This window comes from Epinephelus lanceolatus, chromosome 12 (genome assembly GCF_041903045.1).
Source record: "Epinephelus lanceolatus isolate andai-2023 chromosome 12, ASM4190304v1, whole genome shotgun sequence".
Taxonomy (NCBI): domain Eukaryota; kingdom Metazoa; phylum Chordata; class Actinopteri; order Perciformes; family Serranidae; genus Epinephelus; species Epinephelus lanceolatus.
In genome coordinates this window covers 13,366,302-13,385,392 of record NC_135745.1, presented here as the reverse complement: position 1 = coordinate 13,385,392, position 19,091 = coordinate 13,366,302, and the positions used below count along the sequence as shown (strand labels likewise).

The window sequence follows — 19,091 nt, the reverse complement described above, 5'->3', positions numbered from 1 at the left end:
ACTGAAAGCAAAACAGCTCGCCTGTCATTAAACCTGCAAATAACCATTGGGTAGCATTAGCCGTGTGATGCTAACAGTTAGCCCTGTCACTGTCTGTGACTCAAATTTGCGGTAAAGTTTGGTGATTGAAAAGAAATTGCAAGGTTGTACAGAATTCACAGGGAATGGCTGAATTTGCTTTCATTTTTGTGACTGAAACTTCTCAAATTCCTTCAGGGACTGATTCTTACTGTATAATGACGAAAACTCTCCCATCTCTCCGTGTGTGTGTGTGTGTGTGTGTGTGTGTGTGTGTGTCTGTTCCACGTTTTTCTCCTCACTGACTTGGTCAATCCATGTGAAGTTTGGTACAGTGGTAGAGGGTCATGGGAGGATGCGAATGAAGCAATATTACATCAACTGGCCAAAGGGGGGCGCTATAGCAACCGACTGAAATTGCAAACTTTGAATGGGCATATCTCATGCCCCGTATGTTGTAGAGACATGAAACTTTGCACAGAGATGCCTCTCCTCATGAGGAACAAGAGGTTGCCTCAAGAACCCATAACTTCTGGTTATACAGATTTTCAACCATTTTGAATTTTTTTGAAAAGCACTTAAAATCGATCTCTTCCTAGGAAGTTTGACCGATCTCATGAAACTCGGTGAAAATAATCTAGGGACCAATATCTAAAGTTCTCTCTTGGCAAAAGTTGGAAAACTTACTAAAACTGAGCTTCTATAAGGCAATGAATATTGCGGAGGGCGTGGCTCATCACATAAAGGTGTATAACACCTCAAGGGTTTCACCGATCACCACGCAACTTTGTAGGCATATGACCACACATAATCTGAAGGGACCCCTCCATTATTGACCCAATCAAACAAAATGGGGGCGCTAGAGAGCTAATTTCTTATCTAGGCTTAACCGCCATATCGATTTTTACTAATCTTGGTAGATATGTAGAACAGGATGCCTCAAGGTGACTGGAGGAATTTAACTCTAATTGGCAACTGGGTGGCGCTATGACAACAGAAAAATGCTTAAAAATGGCTAAAATGCGACTGATTGCTGTGGCTCCCCCTGTGGCCCAATGTTTGTTGTCTAATTTTTGGTATGGCTAAGTCATGGTATGGTATGCTGTACTCAATGAGTTTGGACTAGTTATTGATTAATGATAATTCTTTATTGAGTCAACATATTAAAGTCCTCCATGGCTCAGTTAGTGGTGTTGAGGACTGTAGGAGAACAGTGCTGAAATCAGCAGGCTCCTGGTTCGACTCTGGCTTGAGGAAAGAGGCTTTTGTGGGTGATGCTAAAACATGCTGATGCACTTATGTTGGAAAGCATTCACCTTTCAGGGCATTTCCTGAGTGTCTGTGATGTATTTTGTCATTGCTACAAACAGGCATCTAAGTTAAGTGAGCAATAAACTGTCTGTTAATACACAACACCACAGCATCCTTACTTTTACTGTTCCAATTTGAGCATTATTGCATATTTACTATTACTAAGTTTACCCAGACACCATCAAGGCAAGGCAAAGGAGTTTTCTATTAGCACAGGATTAGTATTGTTTTGTAGTATTCACAAAACAGCAGCTGGATGAGCTTTTTTGATATCTCAGTTGGCAGATTTGAGGACTGTAGGAGAGCAGTGCTGAAATCCTTAGGTTGGTGGTTCAACTCTAGTTTGAAAGAGGAGATTTTTGTGGTTGTATTATAGAGGCTATGCATCATGTGGGGTAATCAAATGCTCATGTTGGCAAACATCCACCTTGCCCAAAATTTCCATCACAAGTGTCAATCAAGCATCACAACACCATTATAATAATGAATTTAAATTAACTCGGTAATTTACTGTGAATGCTATACTTTTGTTTCCTCCTATTTTTCCATTTACTAATTTGTTTATGAATGTGCAAAACCCTTCTCTGTCAAATCTGAGTCCAACGCTTTATAACAAACTGTCACAGTCATCTAGGGCTGCAGCTGTGGATTAGAATCAATCAATATGAAATCAGTATTCAGAAACAGCAGCTGATAGGGTTATTGAGAGCATGAGCGAGGTACTACAACATGGCCTTGTGGGTCCCCTGGGGCCTCGTCTGAGTTTTTGGCCCTGGTCTCGTCCAATCAGAAGCAAGGCTGACTTTGTTGACTGATGTCTCTGTGCAGGCGCAGGCATGAGCTGGCGTGAATAGCGCCTGGGGCTGTGTTGACCGGTAGTCAGGCAGGAGTCAATATGACTTCAGGCTAAAGCATCTGGGCAGACAGCTAGCTAGGTAGCCAGGCCTACATTTTGCATTACATGTGAGGAATAAAGCTGATGCTCTTTTCCAGAGCAACTTAATAATGAGTGACACAGAACTTAAATCCCCAGATCATTCACTGGACATGCAGCAAAAGAGTCCAATTATGCAGTCCAAACACCAAGCCATAAATGATCATAGATGACAGATAAGTGCCACAACAGGAAACAGGAGCTGAGGTAGAAAGATTTCCATGAAGCTGACATTAATTTTGTGTGACTGGACTTGGCTTCACTCACATGATGAACTCAACAAGGGAATAATTGTCCCGACAGTGACCTGGTGCAGAACTACCGTGCATAGAAGTATTTATTTGGCATTTATTCTGATTGACAAGGCTGAAAATGTTTTGTCATATTGTTATTTAACAGCGAGCGCCTGTTGGCGAGCAGCAGGAGGAGGTTGTGGGGAGGATGTCTGTGTCTCTGCTGGCAGATTGTGCTGCAACATCTTTCAAAACGCCAGAGTTAGACGTCTGTCTGCGCAGCAGGAAGAGACTAATATTGTATTCTCATCACCTAAACTGTGACCCATCTTGGTAGGTGAATAGGTAGTGGAACTTCCACTTCTCAGTCCATCAAAAACATATCCCAAACCTGACAGGATGTGAGCTTGTAAAATGGCAAATTGAGTGTCTGAACTGAGCAGCAAATGTTCCAGACTGTCCTCCCAGTGAGCATTTGCAGGTTTAAAGACATCTAGATGGACTTAGTTTGTTTGAAAAGTTTCAATAGCATTTAATGACTATAATTCAATGTGTAATTAAAGTCTGCAGCACAAACCAAATTTACCCACCTTTAAATCTAGGTGCATAAACATAGTAGTAAACCACACAGACAAATCTAACTGGACCTTTTGTTTGCAAATATGTCTTCAGTATAGTAAAACTACATTAAAACAATATGCTGACGATAGTTGCGTACATACATATCTGAAGGTTTTCATGAAGTGTATGCACTTTTAACACAACACCTTTCAAGGAATAGTTCAATTGAGCAGAAAGCGATAATATTAAAGATGAATTAAAATGTAAGCAATGGTACAGTGCATGGTCGCACAAACTTGAATTGATGTCCTTTTTTATAATCCACCAGTGAATTTGGGGGTCAGACATGGAGACGTTGTGGCTGCTTTTCACTCACATCCTGGTAGTTTGGTGTAGTGGAATGCTAATGACGGTGAATCACAGGTCTCCGGTCGATGTGCTGGAGGGAGTGAGGAAGTCAGGAGACCACCCAGATCTCCTCCCTGTCTCCCTCTGAAACACTTAGCAGCGTAATTATATGGGAGTGACATGTGAAAAACACTCTCTGTGCAAATATGGATTAAGTCCCAGACAGGCGCTTGTGTCTGCGTGCCACGTAGCGTGCACTTCCAACACACCACATCTTACTTTCCTTTAATCATCACTTGAAGTTGCGTAAAAAGATAGAAGGTAAAGTTTGGATGAGTGCTATAATTCTGTCTACTTGGGACTAAGTCATTTGTTATGCTTTATTTTTGAGGTTAGTCATGTTGTAGCTGTTGAGATGATGTTGATTCTCAGTATTTTTACGAATCATGTCCTCACTCTCACATTCTCCTCTACTTAATATATTTCCATCAGATAAATCAGGTTTTGTTAGTTTTTGCAGCACGTCTCTCTGTACAAAGATACTCTTGGGGATGATCTTGCACACTCACAGGAATGTTGTAAGGTCCTACCAGTGATCTAAGAAGGAGTCACCATGCTCCACCTTGTTTAATTGGTATGTCAACATCAGCAAAAGCAGCAATTTCCAAATAAAGGCGAACTGGTTTGAACTCAAAAATAAGCGTAATTAAAATGTGTCTTGAGTTTTCATTTACTTCACTGATTCATAATGTTGAAGAAAAACTTGCACAAATGTATAATACTAAAGGGTGCGCAGGTTCAGTGATCACCATATTTCAACCTCTTTTATCAGGTGGAATCAGGTGCTAACAATTAAAACCAATTAAGGATTGTCATAGAGATAGATCAAGATCAGAAGTTATAGCAGGGCATAGACCAGCCCAGTCACCAGAATGAAATATTAGCATTGTAAGTTTCTGCAAACAAATGATATGTTACATCTGTACATTTCATATGTATCATATCAACATGTCTAAAGTGACGTATTTCAGATTGCAACCTAACCAAATGGTCATCGTGCCTTAACCAAACTGCAATGTTGTCATCATATTAGAATGAAAACTGAAACATAAAGAAATGGAAAGTTTTAACAAATCTGCCATACACGAAATGTACGCATTCTACATAAGAAATGTACAAATGAAACACATCTGCGATTTGCAGAAATGTACGTTGCCAACATGTACTCTGGTGAGTGGGTTTTGTAGACTCAAAATTTACTTATGTGATGTGAGCAGTCTGCAGGGTAAGCACGAACTTCAACTAACAATAATCGACATTTTGCAGCTTCTTATCATACACTTCTCTGTCACCACTATGAATGGATATTATTATCCTGATTATGCAGCAGATCACATGTCACTAATGAGACTGTAGCCCCTTTTACACTGCCAGATTTTCTGCGAATGTTGGGCCGTTTTGCCGGCCAGCTGCAAGCGTTTAGACACACAGAGAGATTGGAGAGTTGATCCAAGGCGCCCAGTTTTCATATTTCAATCATATTGCTGGAACCCTTTTAGTTTATACAGACAGAGGTGGCCTTCCGCAACGGGAGGGGCTGTTGATGACTTGTGGGAGGAGCTGTTGATGACGCCGCATGTCTGACCCACTGGCGGTGGATAAACAGGAAACAGCTGATAGCAGGAATTAGCGAGCAGCTAGTAGCAAGAGGGAAACACAAACCTGACAGACACTGTAAAGATGAGCAACTGGGGAGACAAGGAATTGCGTGCCCTCCTTGTCCTCGCAAACAAAGAGGCCATTAACCGTCAGATGACGGGGACGGTGAAGAACAGGCCAATTTACGAGAAAATCGCCGCCTGACTATCGCCGCCTGAGTAGCCGCGGCTTTCCTCCCATGTCACTGGTTACGTCACACGCTGAGCTACACGTTTTGTTACTTGCTCACGCCCCCCATTGCCCCAAAAAAGGCACATTCTGTATAAACAAAAGTAGGCAGGCGACATTTTGCTGCACTTCCTGATTTTGTTTTTATACTGCCAATGCTGAAAAAAGACTGATTGGGCTTTCCTGCAAATTTGCACAACTCCTATCTAAAAAGGGCTTGTCATCCCAAAAGATTTTTTATGCCTCCACACCAGTGGTGGCCTTGGCTAGAGTCGTTATTGTCCAACTGTCTGTCCATATGGCTGTACGTCTTGCCTTGAAGGAATTTCTTCCAATTTGGCACAAACGCCCACTTGGACTCAGCAATGAACTAACTAGAATTTGGTTGTCAAGGGTCAAAATCAGTGTGGGCTTGCATCCATCTCATTCTCATGAAGGTGAAGAAGGCCCCAGGGAGTTTTTCAGATTTGGTACGATCCTACGCTTGGATTCAAGAATGAACTGATTATAATTTGGTGGTTGGAGGTCAAATGTTAAGGTCAATATTTTTGGTCATAACCCAAGAATTCATATAGTAATTATGACAAATTTTCACACAGATTTTTCTGGCCATTATTTAATGTCATAGCTGTGAATCTTCTGTGCTGCCTGTGGGAAGATGTGTGTGAAGCATCCAGATTTTCACAGGCATGGATGTAAACATTAAGTGCAACTTGAATGGTTCATGGAGGTACAAAACTGTGAAGCAGTAATTCTGGCTTTCTTGAGTGATTTGTTTAAGTTTGGGAGAGCACAGACAAGTTATGTTGCCTTGTTGATAGGGAGGTGAAATCTTCTGTGTTGTTCTAGAGGGCATGGACAAATGATGTATTTTGTTTGGTATGGAGGACTTCTCTAAGTGTCAGTTAATGCTATCCATTACAATGAGTTGCAACAGATTATAAAGTTGTTTAGTGTAGCTTCACATGTTCTTGTAACTGAGGCTCATTTGCCTCTTGGTAAATGCTACATTCCTTGAGTTCACCTTCTTTTTTGCTGAGCACCAAATCAGTGCAGGTGCATGTGATTAGATTCCAGGGTGTTATATAAATGAAATTCAGCTGTCAAAATTTAAAAAACACATGTGATGTAAAACCATGATGAGTGCACGTTATTACGATGGCTCATAACTTTCATACTATCCCTTTGCATTTTTAAGAAATAATTGTGTGTAGGATGATATTGAATTTCTTATTTTAGAAACTTTTCACAAAGCTCAGGAACAACTCTGCCGTGTCATTTCTGTCTGCCTGCCTTCCTCCCTCTTCCTTTCATGAAACCTTATATCTGTGTTTAGCTGATCGGATAAACATCTGTATGTGCAGCAGCAGAGATCCCACAGCCTGCTGTGAGATGCTCTAGTGTTTTTGGTTTAGAGAAAATACAATCGAAAACAAACACTGCGTTCAGAAGTATAGACAATGCTGTGGTGGCCGGGTGAGAGTGCTGCACATTCCTCTCCATTTGAGCTAATATTCTGGGAGATTCAGCACTTAATGTAATTACTGGGGAAATGACGGTCTCCCATGCGCAGAAGGGAGTTGAATGCAGGGATGGACTCTAATACTCTGAAACTCACTCTGTTGCTGTGGGAGTTGTGCTAAATGTATTTCCCAGAATTCCAAGGCTCAAGTTTGAAATGGACTAAATTTCCAGAGAAGTTTCACCTCCGAGGGATTGAGCTAACCAGCCTGACTGCTTTCTGCTAAACAGAACAAACTGGATCTCTCCTGCAAAGATACTAATTTATGAATTTTCCAGTGACAAACTATTAAAGAGGGAGCTCAGTGACTGCAGAGAGGTGAGCTCAGCTGTTAAACAGATGTGGGGAAAGCCTTTTTTGTAGTAATGAACAGGTTTCCAATTGAACTTCTGAGGGAGTTCAACAATGATAGACGATATGGATCAACAAAAACTACACGAGTGTGGAATGCCAGTATTTGAGAAGTAGGACAGAAACATGACTAATCTGCTGACATAATGTCTGCACTAAATGTCTGCACAAAAATAATGTGAAATATAAGAAGTGTGCATTTGGAATAAATAATTCTACAAAGAGTTCAATGGTGTGGACTAAAGGGGATTTACTGCATCATGCTAGCATTGTATTCAATCCTTAATCTGAGTTCAGGGAAATGATCCTGAAGAAATACTGTTATGAGAATAAATAACAAGATGCGTCTTCAATGCCAGTGTGATTTATCACCACTGAAATGCTGCAAAACAAGGACAAGACCAAACCAAAGTAAAAGATCTGTGATGCCAAGCAAATCCATAATGCAAAACTTACTCACACACAAACAAAGTCTCACCATTTTGGGAAAGAACATAAACCAGCCACCAGAATGAAATATTTGCATTGTACATTTCTGCAAACAACTGATATGTTGCATTTTTTCATTTCATATGTATCATATCAACTTGTCTAAAGTGACATAGTTTAGATCGCATGTTGTTTTTAAGGGAATATACCACCATTTTGGGAAATGGGCTCATTTGCTGTATTACTGAAACTTAGATGAGAATATCATTATCAGATACATTTTCAGAGTCATATAATGTTTTCCTCCTTCCATCTTGCTCGAAACTTGGGCTTAGCTGGACCTGCTTAGCATTATCAATGGGATGTTCGGAATTAAGTGCTTAATTTTATCATGCACCTGTATGGAAGCATCTGCATTTGTTATGTTTCTGCACTAATTTATTCATGTTTTTTTTTTTTATTTGCCCACTATAACCTGTTGCTCTATGACGTGCTTAGCCTAGCTTAGCACAAACACCAAAAGCAGGGAGAAACTTCTAGCCCTAGTACGAGTACTTGCATCATGTATTTTGACAACTATCAGGCTAAGCACCAGTACATACCCAGTCTCAAAACTGTTCATATTTCTGAATTTCATACTCTGAAGGGGATCACTGCACTGTGTATTCATTTGTTTTCTTTTACATTTGCTTAACATGTCTTCCACAGAAATTAGCCTTGCAATTCCTGCACAAAGAGCTGTTCTTTGTCACATTTGTGGTATTTTGCAAACTGCAACATTAGAGTCTGTTCTGGAACTGGAAGTTCTGAGATCCATTTTCATCAGCCATCTGTCTTGACAAAGTGTCCTTCACTAACATACACAGACACAGACACAGACACACACACACACACACACACACACACACACACACACACACACACACAAATCCTCGTCTCTGCTCAGCAGTTGTTCTGGATGAGAACATCAGATAAAAGTGTTGCCATTAACTGTCAAGTTGCTTTTTCACTGCCTCAAATGCCACAAACTCTCTTGAGATGTGATGGAAAAAAAAGGAGTGATACAGAGCTGTGATGGCCGAGTGGTTAAGGCGTTGGACTTGAAATCCAATGGGGACTCCCCGCGCAGGTTCAAATCCTGCTCACAGCGAGGATCTTTGCCTCTTTGCCATATGAGACAAAGTAACCAGGTCCAAAAGTCTATTGGTCTGTGTGGAAACAAGCCTCCATGAAGCGCTACACAACACCTTTGTTTCCCCAGAACATGTTATAACACAACATATTAACATACAAAAAAATATCCACTTCAGCTTTATATATTTTCTCAGTAAACACCATATGGCCATCCAAGACAAATCTAAAATGACTCTCAGTGCATTTTGTTATTTAATTGCCATGCTAGCTCATTGGCTCTAGGGGTCATTTGTTCCACCACTTAAGTTCAAACTTTGATATTTCAACAACCATGAGATGGATTACCATGTATTTTATACATATATTCATGTTCTCCAAAGGGTGAATCCTACTGACTTAGGTGATCACCTGACTTTTCCCTTAGCGACACAGGCAGTTTTCACTTAACGTGTGACAAAACTTAGTCTCTTTTTGTTTATCTGCATTCATAAGCAGGTATCTGTTTATAGAGGTTAGCCAAAATGACTGGTGCACGGAAGAGGAAGTCTTGACCTGGACATTTGCTGACTACACCAGATCAGCCTGAAATACTGGCCCTTGCCCCCAGAGGCTCTATCATTATCTGATGATAGCTGATGGGTTCAGGGATTGAAAATTTCTCAATATCTACGTAATGGATTGGCAAAAAGTTTGTAACAGACGATCATGGTTCCCAGATGATGACTCCCAATGACTCTGGTGCTCCTCTTGCCTTTTCTTCAGTGCCACCATGAGGTCAACATTTGTGGTATTGAGTATGACATCTCAAAAATGGTTGGATTGATTGCCATGAAACTTGATACACTTGTGAGAGCCCCCCTTAGAGTGAATTCTGATTACTCTGGTGACACTTTGGCTTTTCATTTAGTGCCACCATCAAATCAAAATTTCAGTTTGTCCAACACTTCTGCTACTGACCAAAAACCTACAAATCTAATTACACTCCCATCAACCTCAGCTGCACTTTGATTTTATTGCTACTTAGTGACTGTTAGCAGGCTAAATCACTGACCTACAATAGTAAACATGGTGTAAACATTTTACCTGCTAACATCATGATATCATCATGGCCACTGGGTGCATGTTAGCATGCTGACATTAGCATTTAGCTCAAAGCAAGGCCTCATAGTATTGCTAGCATGGTTGTAGACGCTTGTTATTTTAATAGCTGATAGTTTTTTGTCATGATTCCAGTTCAGAATTTGGATCTTTATGTTAGCACTTGGCTCAATCAGGAAAGGGCTATAGTGTGATTGTTTTGTCATAGAGCTTCAAACAAAAGAAAAGCACAATGTCCTGCCCCAACAAACTCAGTGTGAGAGGAAAGTTATACCCTTCCCATTCTCTCAATGTGTAACTACAGTGTAAGCCAGTAGACTGACAGAAACTTAATAACCAGCTCAATCACTCAACACTGTAAACTAAACACTCAGTGGAAGTGTGTTATTTTTGGTTCTGGCTACCTTGACCTGTCAGTGGAGGCCAAATGGAGTCTCCTCATACTGAGACTGGAGGAGGAAGGAAGGAGGAGACATTTGATCCGGAGTTTCCACATGTGTCTTTTCTGCCTTCTCTACACATTCTGGGCACAATTGTGGACTGGAAGACATTTTACCGTGGGTGTGCATGTGTTTCAGTTTGCACCAGAGCTTCAGACCTAAGACTTGGACAAGTCAAGTAGAAGTTACAAAAATAAAGACTACTAGCAGACATTAACAACATTCAGTATTTGGTGATTTTCTTGGCAGAGCGGAGGACTGCAGGTATACAAAGCTGAAATCCTTAGGCCACTGGTTCATCTCCGGCTCGAAGGAGGAGGATTTTGTGGTTGTAAGTGTTACAGAGACCTCATATGGGTATTGGCAGCTCAGTAAGTAGAGCAAGACATTGATAATGGTGCATAGGCGGAGCTGTACACATATTTGCTCACAGAGTATGATCTAACCCATGTGATAACACCCATAAACAGATGGTTTACTGCTAATAATATCTCTTTAATCCATCCAGCAGAAAGTAAGTGTAACTTTTCATGTGCTTCACTTTGCTATTTTGTGTTGCAATGTTGTCAGTTTAGTACATGCAAGTTTAAAATGTGACTTTCAAAAGTCTTTTCAAAACTCTTTGATTGTAGTATTGCTGGTGTGTTTGCTCGAAAGCTACATGATTATTGTTATTGGGTTTGACCTCTTCACAAAGCCTTTACCCAACAATCCTTGGATGAAGTTGAACCACAAGGTCATAAACTTTAAAGAGAAAAGACTGCAAACAAAATAGCAACCAATGTTAAACACAGTAAACAATGATCCTTGCACTGCTGACACACACTAAGTTGTAGACACTGTAGACATTTAGTTGATGCTGTTGTTAAAAAGTAGCTTTGAATGAGAACAGCGGGTACAGATTTCGTATCTTGCTGAAGGATGCTCACACAAGACAGACTGCTCTTTGTTGAAACATTGTCCTTGAGATAGAATGAACTGATGGTTGTTTGGTATCCAAAGTATCCAAATCCAGACATCTTTCCTTTGGTGTGACACACATCTCACGTTTAAACTGCAAAATCTGCGTAGGTTGCTTTCTTTTTTAGTTGTGACCAGCAGCTCAAATAACTCGCTTTGTTGGATGGTCAAACCAGTCTCATTCTGAAGTTGTCAAAATTGGGTGCTTGGTCAGTGACTTCTGGTGTCAGACACATATGATTAAAGTTGTCCTTTCATATTGGCATGATACGTGCCTGGCCACCTTTATTGTTTAATGGCATCAGGGGGAAAACGTGGCAGGACAAGGAAAGTTAAGGTGGTGGAAATCCGAGTAGAGCAGGCAGAAGGGGTGGTAAATAAGTCCAGCAACCACCGCCTTTAAACTGGGAGGCCAGTGTTAGCTTCCCATAAGATTGTGAAACCAAACCCTGTTCTTTTTTTTGTAAACCCAACCACATGCCCATGTTGGCTAAATGTAACCATGTGCATTTGTTGACGAAGGACAAAAAAGGTCAATTTGCGGTGTTGTACCAACGTAATGTGTTTATTTTGAAAGAGACTGTATGCAAATGGCACATTTCCTGTGAAAAAACAGACAATGCATGTTACAGGCTGAACTTGACACAGCATCCCAGACTGTCAACAACCAACGCAGGGTACTGCGCATGTCGTATCTCAACATGGAAAGTCCATGATCAAAAGTCAATATGTGACGAGGTCGGGGTGAGAATGTGTTGGGATGGTCGATCCACAAAAACTTCCTTACCCTCTTCTGGCCACAGTGTTTTCCCTTGGAGGCTGAAATTTGACATGGAGGTTACAGCTACTGCCAGTCACTTCATATAATTACTCACCATCATTTTATATAATCTTATAATATAATGACAAAGTCCTTTTTGCCTTGACAGGTTGAGTTTCGGCTCCTGAAAGAACTCACAGTTTTGGCACCCAGGACAGCTTGGGCTGAGCCAACTGTTGCATGCAGGACAACAAGACACAACAACTGATGAAAGCCAATGGTTGACTGAATTATCTGAGAAGATTCCTCAATTCAGTCAAAGCTTGAAGGAAAATGTTGTGCCCAATATGTGATTGAGACTAAGATGGATAGGATGTTCTTTGGTATGGTTATGGTTGAAAAAAACAAAGAACAACAACAACATAAACTTAAGGGTTAACTTTTGCTGCACAGATATTGCAATGTCTCTACGCTGCTTTGGACAACCAGATACTTGCAAGCCAACACATATTTCTGTTCAATTAGTTACTTGCAATGTAGACTTGGTATCTCTACTGTTTGGCTGGCAATCATTGCAACAACAGATAAAATCACTGTCTCCGTGGTAACTTCTGTCTCATGGTAAAACACTGTGCAGTGCTTTGACATCTAATGAGCCTTCAAACTCATAGATCTATTACTCAACCCGGCCTCTGAATCATATTTATTGGCTCACTGGTACCTAAACCACGGCACCACCAATGCAGCCCTTTGCATTTTTTTTTTCTTTTCTTTTTAACAAAGGGCTGATCTCCATGTTAACACCGACTGATGGCATGCGCTATGAACAGAATGATTGCAGTCTTAAATATCAACTATTCAATTGTAAAATATTGAATCCACAATAAATTGATTTCAGCATAAGCACATGCAATATTTAGAGTCTCTAATCAAATGTATTTGTGCAGTGAATATTGGCCTAACACAGTTAGTATCTGAATTCTGTTTTTCTGTGTTTTGCTATTAAATATTTCCTTTGTCCTCCTGAATGATTTCAGTCTGTTTGCTTTTCATCTCATTGTCAATATGTGTGAAAGGGAAAATTGTGACACCTTGGTACAGCTGAATGTGATATGTTTCTGAATGCTGTGGCCCCAGACTGGATTCTCTGTGGTGTGTTGATGCGATCATGTGTCTGTCCAGCTGCACAAACCTTCAAGCTGACAATCATCACATGTATCAACATGGTTTACTTCTGGCAGTAGATCCAGAGATAGATAAGCACTTGTACCTCCGTCCCAGTGGATGGGCAAGTACGAACACACACACCCAAGTACTTACATATACAAACCAATTACATAAATTGGTAGATTGTATAGTTGATGTACAAATTACTATACTGCTTTTCTCCACTGTTTTCTTATTTTCTAATATATGATGCTACATTTTCTATAATTTAAGTTCTCTCAAGTCCTCTTTAAGTCCTCTAAATACATTGTTTGTCCATGCCTTCTGGAACAACACATTGAAGCATTTTGTGATCTGACTTGGTTGTACGCTGCTGTTTGTTGGTGCTTTCCAAAACTGTTACAAGTCACAGTTAGCAAATAAACTTATTTTATGCCGTGACAAGGCTAAAGTCATGGTTTGGATAGATTAACACAAAATTATGTAAAAGATTATGGTTTGGTTTAAAATAAGCTCTGTGTTAAGGTTAAGGCTTTAAGCTTTAAGAAAAATGAAGTTGACTGTCATTTGGAGTCAGGAAATGGACAACATTCTCCTGTCTTTAAGTCTGATATTTGGTTGACCCATCCATCCATCCATCCATCCATCCTGACCTCCACCTGTCATAATTACTACATCTAGAGGGCTTTGTCACTATCACATAATACAGTCTATGGTAAACACATATTGTTTTGGGGCACTTGCTGAAACACCTGGTGGTGGAGGACAACCACTGATAATTAGACAATGTTGCCAATGGCATTAAGAATAAATGCCTAAAGATATCAAGATTTCATATGTACAGTGTAAATGATCACAGTTTGTTTACACACCAAAAGCCAAGAACAAACCTGCCCTCAAACAAATAACAGCCACAGAGGTCATCTGTGCAAACAGCTTATTATGACCCATAATTATTACTTTATTATGACTGGGGCAAAGGAGGAATTCTAGGGGTATTAAAAGCAATTAAGTCAAACACAGTAGCCTACCTTGACCTTGGAGACTGCTGAAATCAAGGTTAAGTTATTTTAACCAATGTAAGTAAGTTCTATTTCACATAGGCTCCGCCCTCTACTCGACTCTATGGGTGAAACTCTCCTCCAATCAAGATTACACATTCACACACGAAATTTGCAAAAACGTAACTGAACAATCAGAACGTGCCTACCTGAATACATGCTGGGCCAACAGTATGATGGCATCTGCTATCCTATTAACTCTTAAACAAAGTGCAGAGCTTGTGTGAAATACAACAAGGGTTACAATAATGTAACCCTAGTTCTATCAGTATAAGCAGAGCCCTCTATCTAGAGGCCCTGTTGCTCCTACGCTACTCGCTGAAGAGGGTGTAGGACAGCAGATGCCATTATACACCTTCTAAATATTTTGTTGGCTCTGCAGGTATGTGGGTAGGCTGGCTACGTTCATGCAAATTTCAGTGGGCGAATGTGTCATTACAGGAGTATTTCTCTTAGAGTCCAGTAGAGGGCTTCACTTGTGCTAATAGAGCAAGGGTTACAATATCATAACCTTCACTATGACTCATTACGTACCTACGTCATGGTATACTTATGTCATGTCACATACATTATGTTATCTACTTGTGTCACATTACCTACATTACGTCAGGTTACCTACTTACATTGCATTACCTACATTATGTTAACTACTTATGTAACATTACCCATATTACATTACCTACTTACATCACATTACCTGCATGGTGTCACATGACATACATCACATTATATACTTACTTCACATTACCTACATTACATAACATGACCAACTTACATCATGTGACCTACATTATGTTATCTACTTTTATATCACATTACCTATATTACGTCACATCATCTACTTAGATCACATTACATAAACTACGTCATGTTATCTACTCACATAACATTACCTACATTATGTCACCAAATTATGTAACATTATCTACATTACATTATCTATTATGTCACATTACCTACATTACATTACCCACATTAGATTACCTACTTATGTCCTGTTACCTTCTTATATCACACTACCTACGTCACATTACCTACTTAAATTGCATTACATACATTATGTTATCTACTTCCGACACCTTACCTATATCGTGTCACATTATCTATTTATGTCACGTTAAATTTATTACATTATCTACTTACATCATGTCACCTACATTATGTTATCTAGTTACATCACATTACTGAACATTACATTACTTACTCATGCCGCATTATCTACATTACGTTGTGTTACCTACTTTCGTCACATGGCCTACATTACATTATCTACTTATGTTACCTTACCTACATTACGTTATCAATTCATGTCACATTACGTCGTATTACCTGCTTACATCACATGGCATAAATTACCTTATCTACTTACGTCACGTTACCTACATTACATTAACAATTTATGTCACTTTACTTATTTACATCATGGTACCTTTGTTAGGTTATCTAATTACATCACTTTACCTGTCATGTTACTGACTATACATTATGTTATCTACTTATGTCACATTACCTACATTACGTTAACTACTTTGATCATGTTACATATGTAACACAACAAATATACTTCTTTTAACCCAAACCATGTTCTTTTTGTTAGAAAACTAACCACATAGTTTTGGTTTGTAACTGCAACTGTTTTACAACGTCAACCACAAATTTAAAACTGCGTAGCTCATTACGTGCACCTGACGCTGGTACTCTTCAGTGGTCATATATATTGTTTTGGGCCTGTCGGTCATTATGGAAGTCATCGGCAAATGACCTATTCTGTTGTTCAGGTATAGGGATATGTTGTCAGGGACAAAACAAAAAACCGAGAACTTGCTGTCACGGATGCAACACACACACACACCCACACGCACACATACAAAGCCCTGCCCCAGGCTATGTTATGTAGCCAACAGAGCTGCCAGGAGAGAACGTGCCTGTCTGTCTGTTTGTCTCTCTGTCTGTCTGCATGTCTGTGTTCCTGCTTGTCTGTCTGGCTGCCTGCCTGACAGCATCTGTCTGTCTGTCTGTCACAGGTTGCCATTAATTTGTGGGATAAATGAGTGTTTGCAAGTCTGGAGTTGAAGCCTTACAATCTCTCTCAATAGAAACCTGTCAGTGGTGGAGATGTTTTACATTACATCTGAGGCAGTTAGCTGACACTTATCCTGAGTGACGTTCAGTGAGTAAAAAGTCAGATTCAATTTGTAGATTACCACAGACAGATAAATAAAAACAAACAGGTAAAAGCCAATTACAGATTGAGGGCCTTGTGTGGCCACAGAAAGATTATAAATGAACAAAATCCTAGAAGAAATAAAGAAGAGTAAAACTTAATGTAAAAGACAACTACGACTAAAGCATCATCTTAAACTACTATGCGTAAAATGTATATGCAAACTGACACTTAGATCAATACATGTGTCTTTCTTCTAATTTTAATCCTAATCTTATATTTTAGTTTGTTATCAATGTTAAGGTGTTCATTTAAGGATGTTTATGAGTGTGTCTCCTTCTGTGGCGGGGGCTCAGTGGTTGTGTTAATCCTGAGGTGAAGGGAAGTGTCTGGGCAGGTTAGCATCTCAGAGTGCCACTGTCAGCCAGCTGTCTGCTGCTGTGCTGCTGCCAAAAATATGATGCGCTAGCCCTGGCGTCTAGTTACGTTGCAAGACAAACCGAGCCAAAGTGCTGCTGTCAGGGTGAGAACTGCATACCTTCAATGTGCACTTTCAACTACCATTACCATTTCAATGTTATAATTCATGATCACTCTTGGAAGGTTGGCTTGCTGATTAACACTGAGATGCAAGGCACCAAAATATATAAACACAGAATAACAGAAGAAATCCCTTTTAAAAATATGAATTGTCACGTACACCCTGCTATAGTTACAGAAATATGTTTTCTCCCAAACCAGACACACAGGTGTGCTCTTTCATAAAGTGTGGGTGTATTGGTAAATAATTAAGCTGCAAATTACCCCCAAATCCTTTTAATCATATATTCCCAGACATGATGAAAAGTCACTCTGCAGGACTGGAGACAGACAGCATGCAGGCACCAGAGATGTGAGGGAATGCGGGTGAATATGATTTGTGATCATATGTAGGGGGTCTGATTAAACCAGACAGAGATACACAGACACACACACACAAAACACAACCTGCACATGCACCTGTCTCATATATGAACAAAAATATAAACACACTCTCTTGGAAATAAACAAAAAACGTTGACTGTTGTACAATTTATGTCCCTCAGTAACTAATTATTTGCAGCATCACAGGAACATTTACCCAGGCCTTTGCCACTGTAACATGAAGAGGGAGGTTTTGAACACTGTGGTCTGTTTCTGTGTTTATAAATCGCTCATGGCAACCTTCACCTTCCTTCAGCCAGGGTATTCAGTGAAAGAAATACAGCGCTCTTTGTTATGTATGAAAACAAACATAAAATTCAGTGAAAGGTCAACTTGAGAGGATGGCAAGCATTTTTGCTATCTTGTATTTGCTTTAAGGAAAATTGTGTTTGAACTGAAACATGTTTGCCAAATTACCACAGACCAGAATGACAAATTCGATGTGTGTGGCTTGCCTGAATAATTACATGTCTTTTTTGCCAATGCTGTAAAGATAAACAGTGATGCAATCTCTCTACCTGAAGCTTGCAGAATAAGTCTTTGTGTAAATCATGGCTCAAAATGTGCTTTGCAGAAGGGCTTGTGTGTATTTTGTTTGTAGTTTGTTTTGCTTTTATGAAGTGCTGTTTTATGTCAAACTTATTTGTATCTCATTGTGTAATATTTATTAATATTTTACTCCAATCAAGTGCAGGTTTTACCTGTGTGACATTGAAAACAAAGTCCTATAAGATTGCAGGACATTTTTAGAGTTCAGTGAGAGTTACAGAGAAGAGGTTTACTTTGGAGACAAACTTGTGTTTACAGAGGGAAGGGGAAGCCAAAGGCCCACTGGCTGCATTTCAGCTAAGATGTTGTGTGGTCTTCCGCCGGGGGTCACCTGGTCAGTCAGCACCTGAGGCAGAAAATGACTTGACCTGTGGGTCTAAATGCAGTTTCAGACCTTTCAAATGAAGTTTCATGCATTCTCTCGTACATTCCCAGAGGTGCTTTCATTTCATTTTTTTATTGGTTTATTTAAAACAGGGACAGTGTACAGTATTGCACCAGTTATATAGCACAATGCTAATTTTCATCTGTTGTCTCTGGGCGTGGATACGCTGCACATATAACAATAAAAAAAATGACAATTTCATGAAACATTGATAAATACGTACACCTGTAAGACAGAGCAGTGAATAAACGTTAAGACGTTATGAGACCTTAATGACAACTGTCTTTCAACCATTTTTTTTCACCATAGTTTTATACTAATCTAAAACAAATATGGTTTCTAACATTTGCAAAGAGGACAATCCACTGTTTGTTTTTTTTGCTGTAACTAAAAACGTCTCACCTTGCTGATGATCTTATTTCGCCATGAACTGTTGGAATAAATTGTTTTAGGGGTTGGGGAGCTAAACCATGCAGTATCTTTAACAAACACTGTCCATATCCAAAATAAAAATCAGCTTCCCTGTCACAAGCTTGTTTGTAATTAGCTGAGTTTAGAACAACTATTTTATTCCCAATGCCCTGCTCTGTTTCACTTTATTACAGTGAAGTTATCACTTAATCACTCCTATCTTCTAAAATTCATGCTTGTTAGATGCATAAATATACATATCAGACACATGGAAAAAATCTATTTGGATATGATGTTCTGCTGGTTTCACAAATACTGTCAAATGTTGAAAAAACCCACATAATTCTGTAATCCAAAACAGCCAAAAACTAGAGACCATTTTGTGATGGGATCACTTCAGCCATA

General features: G+C 39.6%; 1 non-coding gene across 1 annotated transcript; it reads left to right on the top strand.

Moving 5' to 3' along the window:
* The first annotated feature begins 8,662 nt into the window (after positions 1-8,662).
* Positions 8,663-8,744, top strand: trnas-uga (transfer RNA serine (anticodon UGA)). The gene has a single exon. It is a non-coding gene; the product is annotated as a tRNA-Ser (tRNA).
* The last annotated feature ends 10,347 nt before the right edge of the window (positions 8,745-19,091 follow it).